Raw genomic sequence first — 18,453 nt, forward strand, 5'->3', positions numbered from 1 at the left:
CGGCCTCCCTGGGAGGCGCCTTGTGCAGCGCCTGGCGCGCGCTCTGCTTGACGGCGCGCGTCACGTCAGCTCTTGTCTCGGCGGCGAATGGGGAGCGCGGGGGGGATGTACAACCGCGAGCGCCAGCTGCGCCTCGCCTTCCTTTTGGCGGGAAGGAGGAGCGGGCCACTAGCTAGGCGCGCTCCTAGGCCCCGCTTCTCCGCAAAGATCCTCGTGCGCTAAGTCGGGAGAGATCCTGAAGGTCATCTCGTCCAGGCCCCCAGGCTGCAGGGATCATTATGCGCAGGGATCTAACCAACGGGGCTGTCCCGACTGTACAGCTTTTGCGTCGCCTCCAGGCTGCGACTGCTCATCACGTGGGCGGCCTGGAAACAGAGGGGGAAAGAGCCCAGGCAAGGGCCACTCGCCTCAAGATCCAGGCCTTCCCTGTAGCTTCAGTTTTATCCAGGCAATGGAATCCCCCTTGGGAGTAGCTCTGGTGGAAAGCGATGGGACTTCCTTCCCATGTTGTGCAATTGTGAAGGGTTCATGGGGTGGCCATGAGCAAAACTGGCGCATTGATAGCAGCCGCAGCATTTGGGACTGGTGTGTTTTCTGCCCAAAACATGCATCCTTCAACAGTCCCAAGAGCATATTTGACGTGTGCAGCCTCCTTCTCTCAGTGCACGTTCCTTCAGAAGAAGCATGACCTTCAGAGAGGTTTAAAGTAATGCTGGGCTGCATAGCCTTAGGGGGCAGAAATCAGAACCGTCCGTAATAAATTGAAACTGCCTTGTAAATGACTAGCCAAGCATGTCTGTGCAGTTATGAGAATTTTACAGTGGCAGTATCTTGCTGGCCCCAGTTGCTACTCTTTGCAGATAACACAAAGATATGGTGCACATAATCAGCTCCCACAAGCTGCACGAGAAAGCAGATATTGTAACTGTTAGATAAATTGAATGAGACTGGCACTTTTCTTGCAACTACTCAACATGCAAGGAAAAGCTTGTCAAAAATCTGCATGAAGGAATGACTCTCATACTTGGGTTCCCTTTTGGACCAGGGAATTTATAACTGATAGGTCCCAGGGATGGAGGAAGGTAAACAGCAAGCTTTGTAGTTTATTGATGTTTTTCCATCATTTGTACAATATGTATTCATAAAATATACACATACTGTACCAAAAGAGCTAGTGTTTTCCAGTAAATACTGGCCTGTGAGAGTTCCAACTGGAGGACAGCCTTTACCAAAGGTGTAGTGCACTTTGAAGAAGCACAAACTCAGGACAAAAAGGGAAAATGAGCTAAGAGGAAGGCATGTTTGGCAAACCCTCACTGTGATCAACTCCTGCCCGGAAACTGATGTCCCAACCATGCAAGGACATGTGGACCCAGAATTGGCCTCTGCAGTCATTTACGGACTCACTGTTAAGACCATGTTCATGGAAAACAATCTTACTCAGTTATGAGTGATTGCCGAAGAAGAAGTCCAAAAGAGCCCCTCCTCTATGACCTGCTGTGGTATAGCAGCCAGAAACAGTGAAAAGCAGCAAACCTGTAGAAAAATAATGTCTTTTTTAAAAAAACCTGCTTAGAAGTGTTCCATTCACCTGCTATGTCCATCTGTAGTAAAACAAGTGGCAAGAACCATGACTCCATGGGACGGGGATATTTTATGCCAAACCATTTTACTTTCATTCCTCCAGCTTCAGTTGAGCAACAAATGTGCTTTGTAAACAGTGCCCTAGTGTGATCTACACACTCCTCCAAAATTATTTTTATTGATATGTACAAGGGGTGTTCATTAAAGATTTCCCCTGATGTACTTTCCATGGATGAGACAAACAAAACTGGACACAGTTATTAGTCCTTCTCTACATAGCTACTGCTGGAGGTGTCCACCTCCTGCAGTTCACAACTCGCATGTTGAATTATGGTGCTGGAGGAGACTCTTGAGAGTCCCGTGGACTGCAAGAAGATCAAACCTCTCCATTCTTAAGGAAATCAGCCCTGAGTGCTCACTGGAAGGGCAGATCGTGAAGCTGAGGCTCCAATACTTTGGTCACCTCATGACAGTGGCATAGCGTGGGGGGTGCAGGGGGTGCCGGCCGCACCGGGCGCAAATCTGGGGGTTAGGGGTGCAAATCCATGGGTTAGGGGGCGCAATTTACTTGCCTTGCCCCCTTGCTACGCCACTGCCTCATGAGAAGAGAAGACTCCCTGGAAAAGACCCTGATGTTGGGAAAGATGGAGAGCACAAGGAGAAGGGGACGACAGAGGACGAGATGGTTGGACAGTGTTCTCGAAGCTACCAGCATGAGTTTGACCAGACTGCTGGAGGCAGTGGAAGACAGGAGTGCCTGGCGTGCTCTGGTCCATGGAGTCACGAAGAGTCGGACACGACTAAACGAATAAGCAACAACAACAACACATAGCTACCAGCAAGAGTCAAACACCTCTCTCATCGCTTTATGCAGCTATGGCGACCTCGTCTATAGAAGTTGGCAGGTTGTGTCAGAAGCCACAACTTGACCTTAGAAATCAGTATTTCATCATCTGGAAAAAGCTTGTCCTTCAAAAATAACTTCATGGTTGGAAAGATGTGGCAGTCCAATGGTATGAGGTCGGGAGATAAGGACCGTGAGGAAGGATTTCATAGCTACAGGACCGTGTTTCTGTCTGAGCAACATGCGAGTTGTGAACTGCAGGAGGCGGACACCTTTGGTCAGCATACCATACCACGCCTCTCGATTTTGATAGCCTTCTGCAATTTCTGCAGCAGTGAAGCATAGTATGTTCCGGCAATTGTGGTACCCTTTGCCAGGAAATCCATCATCACTACTTCGCGTTGGTCCCAAAACACCGTGAGCATGACCTTGCCCGCTGACGGTTGGACACGTGCCTACTTTGGAGGTGGTGTGACAGAGTACTTCCTTTGTTTGGACTGGGATTTAGTCTCTGAGTCATAATGATGGACCCATGTTTTGTCCTGAGTAATGAGTCTGGCGAAGAAGTCATCATGGTTTTCGTGACCAAAGAGAACATGAGCATTTGACTCGTTCCTGCTTCTAGAAAGGCGACAGCAGCTGGGGTACCCACCGTGTGCAGATGGTCATGGATGATTTTTTTCTACAGAGCCCACACTGATATTAACATTTGCAGCTAGTTGGCGAACGGTTATGTGCCGATCCTCCAAAAAGGTGGCCTCCACTTGCCGGCTGGTGTCTTCATCAATGGTGGACTGTCATCCCCTAGGAATGGGAGCCGTTCCACCAAAGTCCAACCACACTTGAACTGACAATGCCAGTGCTTGACTATGTCATACGATGGGGCATCCTCCCCATAAGTCCCTTTTATCTCATCAAACGTCTCCCATGGTATGTGCCCTTTCAAGTATAGGAACCTGATGACTGCTCTGCATTCAAGTGGTTCCATTATTAGACGTTACTCCACATTAGCACCAGTAACAGAGAAACTGTTAGGAATTCAGAGCTACAAATTACCACATTACCTATGGAGAGATGTATCATTATACATGTGCAATTTCATCTACCAACGATAACCAGAAGTGGGTCAGGGGAAATCTTTAATGAGCGACCCTTGTACAAATTTGCTCTCTTGCAGTGCAATCCTACACATATTTACTAAGTTTGATAGAACATACTGCAAGGGAACATGTTTATCGGATTGCAGCTAGAGGTTTAACCTAGGTGGAATATACAGACATATAAAAACAGTTCTGAAAATGCTTTTTTAAACACTTTTTTTTAAATTGAATTTTCCATAAGGCTCACCATTGCCATTTAGTGTCACATTGTACATTGCACTTAAAACACATCTAAAACCATTTTATTTGCAGCTGTATAGCTGAGTCCCTACTCTTGTCAATAACCACTTGCCTGATCTGCCTGTGGGGAGGACAAATCAGTTCCAAGTTTCAGGCAACCAGGCAGAAAAGCTGTGTAAAAGGTTAACAGCCAGGAGTGGGGAAATGAGGTCCACTCATACAACAGGCCACTTTACTCCACCCACCTGCTTCCACCTCTAAATCTGGGCTGGAGGATTGGGGAAACCCAGAAGAAAGGGTTTCAGAGGTGGTGGTGCAGGCGCAGATGGGGAGGAGAAGATGGGAAAGTCTTGTCCAAGCAGATCTCATTCTCCACACACATACCTCACTTAGCACAAATGTTGAATCCAACCCTTTAAATTATTGAATTGAAATTGACTTGAATAAAAAATTGCCCAAAGTTCCACAGCAAAAGGCATATTATTCATTACTCAGAAATTATAGGAACAACTTGCAGGTGTAATTCAGATATTTACCGTATTTGTTAATTCAGTGTGTTTATTCTGCCTTCACATAAACCATGGCATTGCATGACATGTGAATCAGCCCAGTGAGTTCTCCGGTCAGCTCTTTAAAATCAGGTATTTGGTACTAAATTTTTCCTTTGAATTTCAAATACCCATTTCAATGTTGAATATGGTAGAAGTGCTTGTATTTTTTGTGCAAGTGCCCCAAAGGCTATTACATAATTTGCTATGTTGTTGTAGTTGTTGTTGTTAAAGTGCATTAATACTCCACCTTTTTCTCCAAGGATTTCAAGTTAGCATACGTGGTTCTCTCCCCTCCTTATTTCATTCCCAGAACACTATAAGGAAGCTTAAGCTGAGACTGCTATCCCTGGAAACTGCTGGTGTGAACTCTTGAGTTGAGATAACATGACTTTGTCCCAAATTTAATTTTCTGTCTAAATCCTTCTCTTCCAGTTTATAAAATTCATCACATTCAACAACTACAGGCAAATTTTATGAGGTCCAAATGACTAACACAACTGAAAAAATAAATCACAAAGGGACAGTGATACCAAAAGGTGTCTGGCTTGTGCTCTCCACCCGCAACATTTCATTTATGTTATTCTGGGCAAAAATTGTACTTCTCCATTCCAGGCGGAACCCAAAATCCTCCTTGTGTGCAGTAGTTTTCTGACTTGCAATGTCCTTTTTTCTCTCTCGCTTCTCCCTTGCTTCCTTTTTTCAGTTCTCTTTCAACCCTGCAGACTTTGAAACTGCTGAGCTAAACTTTCCATCCTGGCTAACTTTAGCAAGACCTGCGATATTTTGTGCCTGAGTAATATGTTGTCCAGGAAATATCTAGTAGCTAGAGAGCAAGACGACAGAGTGTTTGCTGGTATTTTTTTTTTCTTTTATTTTTAGCTTTATGAACAGGAGTGTGTGATTCTGAACTCATTTCTGTGGTTTCTCTCTGTAGATCGTAGCATAAGTATAAATGCTGACATAACTTCAATGTGACGTGAGATTCTCCATCGTGAATGAACCTTGCTTGGTACAAGCCTGATACCAGCCTCGTCTCAAAAACGTGCCCTGGATTTATTCAGAGAGAACATCCTGAGCTCTTGTAAACCTTGTAAAATCAAGTTGCTAGCAAAGTCTGTTCAAACTCCTGAATGGGGGCCATCAAGGTCATGGTGCAACAATAATAAGGCAGAGAGCAGACAAAGATGGCCAGGCTCAGCAAATGGCTCATGATCACAGTCTTTCACCCTTTCATTAAGCAAACAGGGTGGCCAGTTTTTAGTCATTTTCTCACTAGGATGGGCAAGGTGAGAAAGGGGCAGGAATTGTTCGTTTCAAAGCCTTCCTCCCCCACTTCACTATTCGGAGGCATTAGCTAAATATATTATTTAAAACTCCAGATTCCCAGTAGGCAGGTGGCTCTGCTAGCTTCAACAGAACTTACCCAGTGCTCTCAAGGACCAGCATATGTGCACTTAAGGACAGATACCTTCTTCTTCCAGGCTCTAGTGTGGGTTTCTGTGGCAAAAATGTATTTGAAAAGTTAAGTATTTCTGTTACTCTTTAGATCAAGGTGTACCAGTATTTGTATTTTGTGAGCTGCTGCCTGCTTAAATTGTAATTTTGCCTTCTACAGTGTCACTTCTGTTTCATATAATAAACCAAGCTTTCTTTATTCCTTTGGTGTGAGAAATTATTGTGGGCATAAGTTAAAGGGTTAAGACATATTCATAACAAGGGCAGCAGCAAAAGATCCCAAACCTCTCCTTGGGTTGTGCATGAATCCACGTGAGTGTTTGGACATGCTTGTATGGAGGAAGCAACCATTCTAAATTTTAAGAACATCCAGCTTCTAAATATATATATATTCAAAAACTTTCGTTCTACAGATGCATTTACAATAAGCAGTGGAGCTTGTAAACAATGCCATTTATGTTTGCAGGTCAAGCTGTTTAAAGGGCAACGAGAGATAAAATATGACCAAGTGAAGTCAGTTTTCACTCATTCCTCTTTCGTCTGTGTTGAAACGGCTCCATGTGCCGTGATTAAAAGGCATTTCCTGTGTTTGCATGTGAAGCACAGCTGTGGAATGTTGTTCAAAAGACTTTTACAAAACTTAAAAGTTTTAGATTATATATATTTATATGCATAATCTTGAATCTTCTGTCATTTGGCTGGAATTTACTTAGAAGTATCTAATGAACAAGTGCCAATGTACTGTAAGAAAACAAAACTCTAATGACATTAACAAGGGTGCTACAAATGCTAAGAATATAATTTGGGTGGGAAACATAGACAATTTCAATAAGCACCTCTCTCTATCTATCTTAAACAACAGAAAGTAAGCACATAATTAAGGGGCCAAAACTAAATATTTTTTTGCAACAGGATTGTTGTTGGCATCTGTCTGTCTTGGGAGTCAGTGTAGTGCGCCTCTGGGGGTGAAGTACTGTGGTAGCAGCACTGAAGTGACCTTATCGGGGTGCAATGTGTATGGAGGTCCAGGGCTGCCCAGACTACAAGACCCCGCTCTCAGCCTTGCTGATGTGGTCCAAAGGAAAGGAAAGCAATATATTTGGCACCATCTTAGCTGCAGGAGTTGCCAGAAGGGAGGCGTACAAGGTGCCATCCAACTGTTTTAAGGATTGCACTCTGGATCTGTATAGGGCTCACCCCTTAGCCTTTTCTTCTTCCAAAGATATTCTGCAAGGCAGTGAAGGTTTAGGATCAGAGTTTTCCTCCTCCTACATGGGCTACCTTCCCAGGTGGACAGGTCCCCTCTATCCCTCACTTCTCTCTACAGGACATGACGAAACCACCTGCTTGACCATTGGACCCACTATTGGTCTTGCCTCTCAATCTGCTGGAGCTTGTCTTCACATGCAGGGAAAGTCCCTAATTCACTGAGGGACTTCATTAAATGATCATCTTCTTCATAAGATAAACTCTTCCAGGAACAAACTCCACTGAGGATTCTGAAACCTCATGATATGACCTAAGAGAACCGGAAACAACAGAAGTCAATACTGTATTTAATTTTCCATCTGCCCTGATATGCTCCATTATGCAGAAGCAGGCCTCCAGGCAAAGCTCTTGAGATGGTAAGAATTCCTGCAACCCACTTCTGAAAGAAGGCCAAACCTACTGGCTTGAGCAGTTCTGCAGAGAGAAGCAGGGAAAGAGAGCAGTGACTGCCAGGATCATGATCTGAGGAAGAATCCGGAAAGAAGGATCCTTGCAGAGCCCTATGACAGACTGGGAGACCTAGATTCAGGTAGGTAGCAGTGTTGGTCTGATGCAGTCGAAATAAATAAAAAACCAACTAATGTTGTTCTGGGTATAAGCTGAATAAGTGTGCATGCACACGAAAGCTTATACTATCCAGGACAAACTTAGTTGGTCTCTTAAGGTGCTACTGGACAATTTTTATCTTATTTTATTTATTTATTGGGAGACCTAGATTTGTTTTGCTTCAGTTTCAGACCAATTCAAGCCATACTTCCCTCCTCTTATCCTCTAGGTTACATATGGAGCAACTTACGTTTTAAACTGGCAAACTTGAAGAGCCCTGAATGCAAAGCAGCAGACCGCTTCCCAATTTAAAACAAAAACAAATATTTGAGATGAACCTAGAATCGGGGAACAGCAATCCACACCTGAAGAAAAGAACCAAGAGAGATGAAGTTCAGAGAGCACAGAGAACAGGGATATGGGCACCAAGCAATGTTTACCATGGTCCCGCAAGCCAACGCCAGAACAAATGTCTTTGACCCTTAAGGTATTAAATTTTACTACTTGCCAGTATAATTTACAACACTGGGAAAATGGGCATTTAACTGAAAACATGAAAGGATGGAATCACACCTTTTCCTACACCTACCATGGACAATGGTAGCTTTCCATTTAGTTCAAGGTGTTAGTCTCTTGGATCTCTCTGGTTCTAACATGTGATCCAGTTGCAGGAAGCTTAATGAGGGTTAGATGCTTGCAAAGAGTTTAGGATTTGTGCTATTGACCTCGGAACATCTTCTTGCCATATGGATGATTTGATGTGTAGATGCTCCACAGTATTTATATATTGAAATTCAGAGGTTTCACATTGCAATCTTCCTTTGAAGTACTTTTGTGCAAAGATGTCCATCTTAAGTTCAATTAGACTGCCCCGAAAGAGTGAAATGTCCCCCCATGAGCTTTTCTGTATTGCCATTTCTTATGTGAGATGCATGCCCATTTATCCTTTTGCATTGAGACATGCCTCTGTGCCCTATAGCGAATGCAGAAGGCCATTGTTGGTTAACTAAACAGGCAGCCCAGTTCCAAGCATAGTTACTGAGAAATGTGTCTTGCCGTAGGACTCACTCCCATTAAGTGTGCACAGGATTGCAAACTGCTGTCTTAATGCACAACCATTGTGAGCCCACACGGTGGACTGCATAAACGCAGTAAGCCAGCAGAGAGCCATCATTATTTTCTGTGTGTAAACTGAGAACGGTCTCTTACTCTAAATATTTTTAAAGTCTTTTCGGATTCATGTTCTCTTTATATAGTCCAGCATGAATCTTCCTGGAAAGCTTAAAAAAACACACCCCATGAATGTCTGCCAAAACTGTAATGAATACAAAGATGCTTTTATTGCCTTGCTGCACTGTAATACAACATAATGTCCAGAATTCGTGCCCAGAGCATATTTTTGTTAAAAGACCTGAAACTAATAAAGCCAAATCATGTCAAAACATTAGCAACCTTTAAATAGGAGAAAGAAAATAGCTTTTTTTATACATAACGAACACAAAATGTTCTATAATCTCTCAATGCAATATCTCCATTTACAAAATCTCTCTCTCCCCCCATGTGGATTTGCCAAATTCCAGCATCAAGGGAATTCTTATAATTGCTGAGGTGCAGTAACTTTCAACACCAAGCAGCAAGTCCAAGCCATTGCTTATACCGTAATACAAGTGTCATACATCTTTGGTTTTGGTAGCCACTTTGAATGTCTCCATTTGAGATAAAATTATGAGATAGAAACGTGTTATAAATAAATATAAACAGCTCCATAGCTACTGGAATTCCAAAGCCACATCCTGTCCTCATGAGTTTACTGCACGGAGATTTACAAGCAAGGAAGAAAGTGAGAGCAAATTGCAGAAGACATGGGGCGTGTCCACATTTGAGCATTATGCAGCCGTTAGCTACTTTCCCCACATTCAAATCAGACCTTATCAACTTTCCCCACATTCAAATCAGACCTGAGGAATCCACACCTGAACGTATTTGAATTTGTAAATGAGCAGCAACTTCCACTTTTCCTGTTCATACCAGTAGGTGTTCCCCTTTTTGTCCCTACCTTGAAATTTGTTGAGTCTTTTATGCTGATTACATACTGACAGAGCATGCATGCAAACAGCTGCATGCACCCCTTGTTTTTTAAAAACTCCCCAAACAGGAAGTGTGCAAAAGCAAAGTCAGGCAATTGTGAATTTGCTTGTGCATTTTTGTTTTTGTGCAAATCTTAGGGATCAAAAATGTGTGTGAGAGAGAGAGACACTCTAAGGAAATGAAAACAATTGAATTCACAGCACACACTTTTCAGATTGCTCCATAATATCTGGTGTACAATTTTTTTTAATGTGGCTTGCTTGTGCAGTGTTCTGCTTTTCTGCAAATCTGAGGGATCAAAATAAGTTAGGATCACTGCTGGAAAAGGAGAGAAAGCACTGAGGAAGTATTGTGCATGGAGTAGCAGGAAGTGACAATTGATCCACCCTCCCCAAAAATATTGAAACATAGTCTTCAACCCCAACCCCGATTTTTCCCAATTTACCAGACTATCCTCATATCCAGTTAACCCCAATTTACAGGAGAAAGCTTCGGGTTGTGTTGTCTGAGGGTGCCATGTGACTATGCAAATCAAATGGGAATGCAAACAGTAAACTCTAGTGTGGACAAGCCCTATCAGGAAATACGCTTGGGGTGGAAACATCTTACAGTACCTGCAGGACTGTAGGGCAGAAAGTTGGCTTGCAATAATCTGGATGGTAATTAATAATAATAATAATAATAAATAATAATATCTGTTTTAGTTTATTATAAGGTTTTTAATCACCTTGAAATTTATATGAAAGGCAATTCATAAAATAAATTAATAATAGTTTCCCTTCAAAAGTATTTATTATTTAAAAAGAAAGAAAAACCTGCCCTTTCATGAGTTTCATTTTACCCGGTTGTTGCTCTCTCTGTTTCATTGTTTGTAGTCTCCACATGATTTTCGTTCTTTTCTTGGTAGCATTAGACAATGACATATTATTAATAGTGAAATAGCAAGGTCTACACACTGCCTGGTGTCTTGTTCAGAATGGTGTTGAAAAGCTGGGCTTCAAAGCATAATGACTGTCAGAGTATCTGCCATCCAATTTTGTGTCTAAATACAGAAGACATCTGGTTTAAATAAGGGACACTTCCACAAGGGTTTTTGTTTTTGCTATTAATGAATGAGATCAACACACTTCAGAGAAAAAATACCACTGGTTAAATACTGATCAGCACACATCATTAAAGCCATCCACATTGATGATGATGACTACTATCACACACACACAAAACACACACACCACAATCCTTTAAATTGTTGGCAACTTCACATATTTTAAAAGCTTTGTTTTTTTTATATAATATTTTTATTGCGTTTCTTTTCATAGTTTTGTACATTTCAAATTATACAGAAAGGATCAAATGCAAGAAACATTTTTTTGGTTTTTTTTTAACATTGGACTTCCTCACACCTTCCAAAGCTGCGTTCTTTGTAATAACATTATCAGCAATTTGTTACCTTATTTCAAACCTTGTTACAACTTTCAATTATTATGTCTCCACATTCAATATGTTGTATCTCACTTTTGATACCTTTAAAATAAACATAATATGTTTGGTTCACTTGTCTTCTTTTCTCATTTGTAACTTATTTTACCATTTGCTTAATCATATTTGCTAAAGCATAACATTTTCAATAACATGCACTATCTTAAGATTCATACAACTTATAATATTTTTGCAGATAATCTTTAAATTTTTTCCAATCACCCTCAACTGATTCTTCATCCAAATCTCGGATTCTGCCGGTCATTTCAGCTAATTCCATGTAGTCCATCAACTGCGTCTGCCATTCCTCCAACGTGGGTAAATCTTGTGTCTTCCAGTTCTTTGCGATGAGAATTCTTGCTGCTGTGGTAGCATACATAAACAACGTTCTATCTTTCTTTGACACTTTCTGGTCCACCATGCCCAGCAGGAAGGCCTCTGGTTTCTTAGGGAAGGTATACCTAAATACCTTTTTCAGTTCATTGTAAATCATTTCCCAGAAGGCCTTCACTTTTGGGCAGGTCCACCAGAGATGAAAAAATGTCCCTTCTGCCTCCTTGCATTTCCAACATTTATTATCAGACAGATGATATATCTTAGCTAGCTTGACTGGGGTCATGTACCACCGGTATATCATTTTCATAATATTTTCTTTCAGGGCACTACATGCCGTGAATTTTATTCCGGTGTTCCATAACCTTTCCCAGTCTTCAAACATAATGTTATGCCCCACATCCTGTGCCCATTTTATCATGGCAGATTTAACTGTCTCATCCTGTGTGTTCCACTTAAGCAGCAAGTTATACATTCTCGATAGTATCTTAGTTTTTGGTTCTAATAGTTCTGTTTCCAATTTCGATTTTTCCACCTGGAAACCAACTTTTTTATCCATCTTAAAAACCTCTTGAATTTGAGCATAATGTAGCCAGTCTCGCACCTTATTTTTTAGTTTGTCTTGGCTCTGCAGCTTCCAATTGTCTCCAATTTTTTCAATTATTTCCCAATATTTCGGCCATTTGGCCTCCATATTGGGCCTTTTTCGAGCCTTGGCCTCCATCGGTGATAACCACCTCGGGGTTTTACTCTCTAGTAAGTCTTTGTATTTCATCCAGACTGCAAAAATTGCTTTTCTCACAATATGGTTTTTGAACAATTTATGAGCTTTAACCTTGTCATACCATAAGTATGCATGCCAACCAAAAGCATTGTCAAAGCCTTCCAGATCTAGGACATCCGTGTTTTCTAACAAAAACCAATCTTTCAACCAGCAGAAGGCTGCAGATTCGTAATATAACCTCAAGTCCGGCAGGGCAAACCCCCCTCTTTCTTTTGAGTCAGTTAGTATTTTAAACTTTATTCGGGGCTTTTTGCCCTGCCAGACAAACTTAGATATATCCTTCTGCCATTTTCCGAAGCATTCCACTCTGTCCACGATCTGTAGGGTTTGGAATAAAAATAACATTTTCGGCAATACATTCATTTTTATAGCTACAATTCTTCCCAACAAGGAAAGTTTCAATCTTGACCAAATCTCTAAGTCCCTTTTAATTTCCAACCAACATTTTTCATAATTGTCTTTAAATAAATTCAAGTTTTTGGAAGACAAATAAATCCCTAGGTATTTCACCTTTTTAACCACACTTAATTCTGTTTCTCTCTGGAACCCCTCTGTTTCTGTAGATGTCAAATTTTTGGTCAAAACCTTAGTTTTTTGTTTGTTCAACTTAAATCCCGCAACCCGACCAAACTCTGCTATAAGTTCTAGCACTCTTTTTGTACTGGGTTCTGGCTCCTGTAGAGTCAGAACTAAGTCATCTGCAAAAGCTTTCAATTTGTATTGTTTCGCTCCGCCCTCTATCCCTTGTACCAGCCGGTCCTCCCTAATCATGTTCAGCAACACCTCCAGGACTGATATAAATAAAAGAGGGGATAGAGGGCACCCTTGTCGTGTTCCTTTTTCAATTTTAAATTCTTCTGTCACCACATTATTAACTATCAGTTTAGCTTTTTGCTCTGAGTAAATTGCCTCTATTCCATTCTCAAACCCCCGTCCCACTCCCATCCCTTCCAAATTTTTTTTCATAAACATCCAAGAAATGTTGTCAAAGGCCTTCTCCACATCAATAAAAATTAACACTGCTCTTGTATTAAGGTTAGTTTGCAAGAGTTCCAAAATGTCAATAATGTTTCTAGTGTTTTCATATAAATGTCTGCCAGGGAGAAAGCCTGCTTGGTCCTTGTGAATTACTTCATTTAGGACCTTTTTAAGTCTACTTGCCAAAATGTCTGCAAATATTTTGTAATCCACATTCAGGAGTGAGATGGGACGGTAGTTCTTAAGCTGGGTCTTTTCAGATTCAGTCTTAGGAATCAATGTGATGAAAGCTTCCTTCCACGTTTCTGGTGCCCTCTTCCCATCCATAATCTGGTTGCATACCTCCAACAAAGGTTGTATCAAGTAGTCCTTCAGAGTCTTATAATATTTGGAGGTAAGCCCATCCGGGCCTGGAGATTTGCCTAGCTGCATACCTTGAATGGCACCTTCAATTTCCTGCGAAGTTATTTTAGAGTTCAAGATTGATCTTTTGTCTTGAGTTATTTTTGGTAGTCCATTTGTCTTTAGGAATTGGTCTATCTCAAATTCTTTCTGAGGCCCCTGTGCATAAAGTTCTTTGAAATATCTGTGGAAACACTTCATAATTTCTTCTGGTTTCTGTACCGTTCTCCCTTCAATCTCTAGATTTGTGACTGTATTTAACTTTTGTCTTCTTTTCAGCTGCCAAGCTAGCAGCTTTCCACATTTATTTGCCGATTCAAATGATCTTTGTTTCATCTGTTTAATTTTCCATTCGATTTCTTGATTTATCAATTTAGAATATTGTGCTTGATGGAATTTGATTTCTCTCAGCACTTCCTTTGCACATATTTTAAAAGCTTTGATGCAGATCACAATCCCACAGGAAGAAACCTGGGCAAGTCCATGTCTGCAGAGTCTGCCAAAGCAGTAACTTTTTTGGCAGTAGCTGCCAGGTATTTTTCCTGTTGCATATTCAGTTGTAGGTAAGCGTACACATAGCATAGCATGGAATAAAACATACGGGAAGCCTGTGGCACCAATTGGCTAACCGACTGTGATTTCATGGAATTTTAATAAACAGTAACCAAATTTATACTCCAGCATCCCTGAAAAAAGGGATAGGTTTGACACTTTGGGGGGTGGGGAGAAGCTCACATAGACCCTAGTCTTTAGCATATGCACTGCCGGGGTGCAAAGATCCGCCCAGCGCACCCAAAATTAGTTTAGCCCCCGAATTAACTTTTATTATGCTTATGTCACTATTATAATTTGATAAATAGCGCTCACGCCTTTCCGGATCCAAAACGAGTTTTTTGTATGTGTGTTTTGTTTAAAACCAGCTTTTCTAAAGAAGACAATGAACACATTGGGAGTTGGTGTAAAGACTCCCCGCATGCGCTTATGGTCGTAGGGAGGTGTCTGAAAGAAGAGACGGGCGGGCATTGTGCGCATGCGTGGGAGAGCCATCTCAGGCAGCCTTTCATTGTGGGAGCAACCTTATTTCTAGAGGAGCTAGGAGGGCCTTTGCGAATGTGCATATACAAGTTCTTCTTGGGAAGGTACTGGAGCCTGTGTGCACTCCCGTCGCTAGATAGGCGCATTTTCTTTCTGTCTATCTCTCCCTCTTTCCAGTCACTCCCCCTCCGGCAGGCAGGCGGCGCAAGATCAGCCATGTCAAAGGTGGCACTGACCCCGCTGCCGCGTAGCAGCTCAATACACTACACTTAGGTTGCTTCAGCGGCGGGCTCCTGGCGCCCCCCAGAATTCGGCGCCCGGATGCCCCGCCCCCCTTGCACCCCCAGGTAAAGATGGCCCTGACCCTAGTGCAGAAAATTCTGGCGCGAACGGGACAGACATCTTATTCTGCAATTAGTGCATGCACAGCATGATGTGAAAGGTCATAGCTAATTTGCCAACTGGTTACATATGACACCTGCATATTATTTCCTTGGAAGCAGAAGACGCCAAATTGTAGCTGGGGCATGTTACAATTCAAATTATGATACACAAAGAGAAATGAAGGACCTAAGCAGGTCTTTGTTCACCTTAGTGGTTACCTTTGTGGAGGGAGCTGTAAAATACCCTGCATACAAACTGGATGGAAGCAGTGGCTGTGGGGACCTATACACAGCAGCCTCCTGGTGATGGCAAGTTTGGGTGCAGCAGCCCTTAGGAGCAGGGTGGCTGGGAGCAGGCACAAGAACGGTTTCCATTTGCTTTCTGTCCTTCAGTGCAGCCACATTTCAAACATTATCTCAGCGAATACAGGAACGAGTACTCTTCTCCGTTTTGGTTTCAAGTAAAGCTGATGGTACTGAAAAGCGCTGCCCACTCCTATGCTTAACCTCCCAGCAAAAGCAAGTACTGTATGCGGAATGCATTTTCACAGAAATGTCTAATTTTGATCTTATCCCCTGAAAAGGTACAGACAAGGGCTGACTGCAAATCCTAGGACTCTTATTTGCAAAACTTTCAGTCATTAAATATATGACGGTTTTACAGACCCGTCTAAATATCTGCACTATAAAAGTTGAAACCAACAGGTAAATTAATTCTCAGATGCCAGGAATTAATTGACGCTATACATACAGGGCTTCCATAGGAGTTTGCAGTAGCCATAGAGACTGTTGAAACTGCCATATGCATGACTGTAAAGCATGGTAGAAGAAAAATTCTAATCCATAGTTATGTATAACTCTCTTATGGAACAGGTTACACTTTCTTTCTTATAGAAAGTACCATGAAGTATTTGACTAGCAGTTATTTCTAGTTTACAGCCTCCTGCCAATACCAAAGTGTAGAAGAGATGAGTATGGAAAATGAGGTAAAGCTATATATATATATATATATATATATATATATATGCGCATGCTGCTACATCTGGAAGATCTAAATGCAGATATTCCGTTGAGAGTTTAATTGTTCGCTCTTAGGATAAACTGGTGAAAGTACTCCAGCATCTTTCATTGTTTTATTAACTCAGTTTATTTCACTTTGGCCATTTTTTATTTGAGGCACAGAATAGTTCTGTGGAAAACACATGCATATTTAAATATGGAGATAGAGCACCTAGTATCCTATGCATACAGTCCTGAATTCGGTACCTACTTTGATAAAGGGCATTAACCACAAATAGGTTACATACCATTTAAGATCAGGATTCAAAACACTGCTTCAGGAGGCATGAGCCCAGCGGAACAAATATAACATCTGACCTCAATGCCAGGTCAAAAACTTTTTCTTTCTCTTTCTTTTTTGGTAAACACACCATTTCAAAAACAGCTTGTGATGTGGTACAAAATAGGTATTATAATTTAATAGACATAAATCTAAAGTGCTTGTGTGCATGTAGCAAAGTTCATAGTTCTTTAAAGCCTGGATCATAATCTTTAACCTGCATCCAAATGCCAACTTTGCCAGATGAGTTCAGTTGGGAATCCTTGCCATGACAAATACACTAGATCACGTTTTGGGCCCTGAAAGCAAAGTGGCCTGCTTAATCCCTCTATAAAGCTGTGTGTGTGATGGAAATATTCGTTCCCTCAGCTCCTGCTGCTCACAAGTATAACATTTAACGTGGAGTAACATCCAACAATTTATCTTTAAATTAGTGGCTCTAACAATATATTGTAGTGATGCGTTCCAGATTGTGAAATGCTTCCTAACTCTATCCCTACCAACTACAAGGCACAAATTATGCCCCTTTGTCTAGTTATCCAGTGAAATTGAAGTAATGTAACATAGCTGCTCTCTCACCTCAAGTTCAATAGAAGCCATGGTCTTTGGGTCTTAGTACTAAGTTATAGAACTTATCCAAGGGTGCCTCTAGGCTGTCAGTATTCTGATAGGGCGATTGGAGCATTCTGCAACTTTAAGCAATCACAACTTTAGAGTTTGCATGCTTAAAGTGGATTAAAGTGTCCTAGCACAACCATCCCACTGGACTTTTTACAGTTTTGAACATGTCGGGAAAATGCAATTAAAAGCATGACATGAACTCCACAATGCTACGAAAATCCCTGACAGGAAGGTGTGTAAACACCCCATATGCAAATCAGGATGGATGATCAAATGACTGCCTTGTGAATCAATTAGAATGAATTATCCATAAAGACCAGGCATAGACCAACCGATGCATAAGCTTTGTGCAAGAAAATCAGGATGAATGCTGAATAAACAGGTTCTCTGTAGGAGCCCCATGGCAAATTAATACTCTGTCAGCTGCAATAATTTTGCTTTAAGTGCAAGGGATCAGATGGCAGCCTTTTTAGTTCTAGCAAGAAATTAGTTCTTCATAAATTGAGGAAGTAGTTCAGTATGGGATAAGCAAGAGCCTAGTTGCTGTTTGTTATTTCAAAAAATAAACAATGCCGTTTCATTCCAGATCGCTCATTAAACATCGCTTAGGGTTGTGCTTTTTTTGTATATATGTTTTTTGGACAGTTGTTTACAGATTAGACAGAATTTCCTTCAGTATTTTCCATGTTTCAAAAGCTATGCTGGATACTAAGTACCAACGTTTAAGTGAGAAAATAGCAGTATAATCTATGCTTAAACAGAATTTCAATCAATCTGCACAGATATAGACTCTTTAGAAGTTCATGGAATTATGAACATTTAATGTAGCCACAAACAATAATGTACTAGAATTCTTGAACAGACTTGTCAGCTGAGTGGTGTTAATTAAGTACCACAATTCAGAAGTTTATCTGTTCTCCTGTATCTATGAAGATACATTTAAGAATGATTTTTTTTTCATTCTGTGCAAAGGCCTACAAACATAACTTACCTTCTGTATCAGACAGCCTTTTGCTGAGCGATCCGACATGGCAAGACCTTGAATTCCTCCCACGGTATGCATGCAAGCCCTAACTCAAGAATCAGGTTAAATATGCAGCTTAGATTCTATCTCTTGAGCAAGGCTCTTATCTTAGGCTAAAGCAGGGGTAGCGACCCTGTGTTGCCCCATTCATGTGGTTGGACTACAACTTACATCAGCCCTAGTCAACATGACCAATGGCCAAGGATGATGGTAACTGTAGTCTAAACATCAGAAGAGGGACAGAATGAAAAAGAATTGTTCTATGCAAAGAAAAAACAAAACACTCCCATTCTGTCTAACTAATACTCCAGCGGAACATATTAGATTAATTATATTCATATTAGGCGCAAACACTAAGAATGCTACTAAAAATATATGTAAACTCCCAATACACTGGA

Source organism: Podarcis muralis, chromosome 6 (assembly GCF_964188315.1).
Source record: "Podarcis muralis chromosome 6, rPodMur119.hap1.1, whole genome shotgun sequence".
In the NCBI taxonomy this organism is placed as follows: Eukaryota; Metazoa; Chordata; class Lepidosauria; order Squamata; family Lacertidae; genus Podarcis; species Podarcis muralis.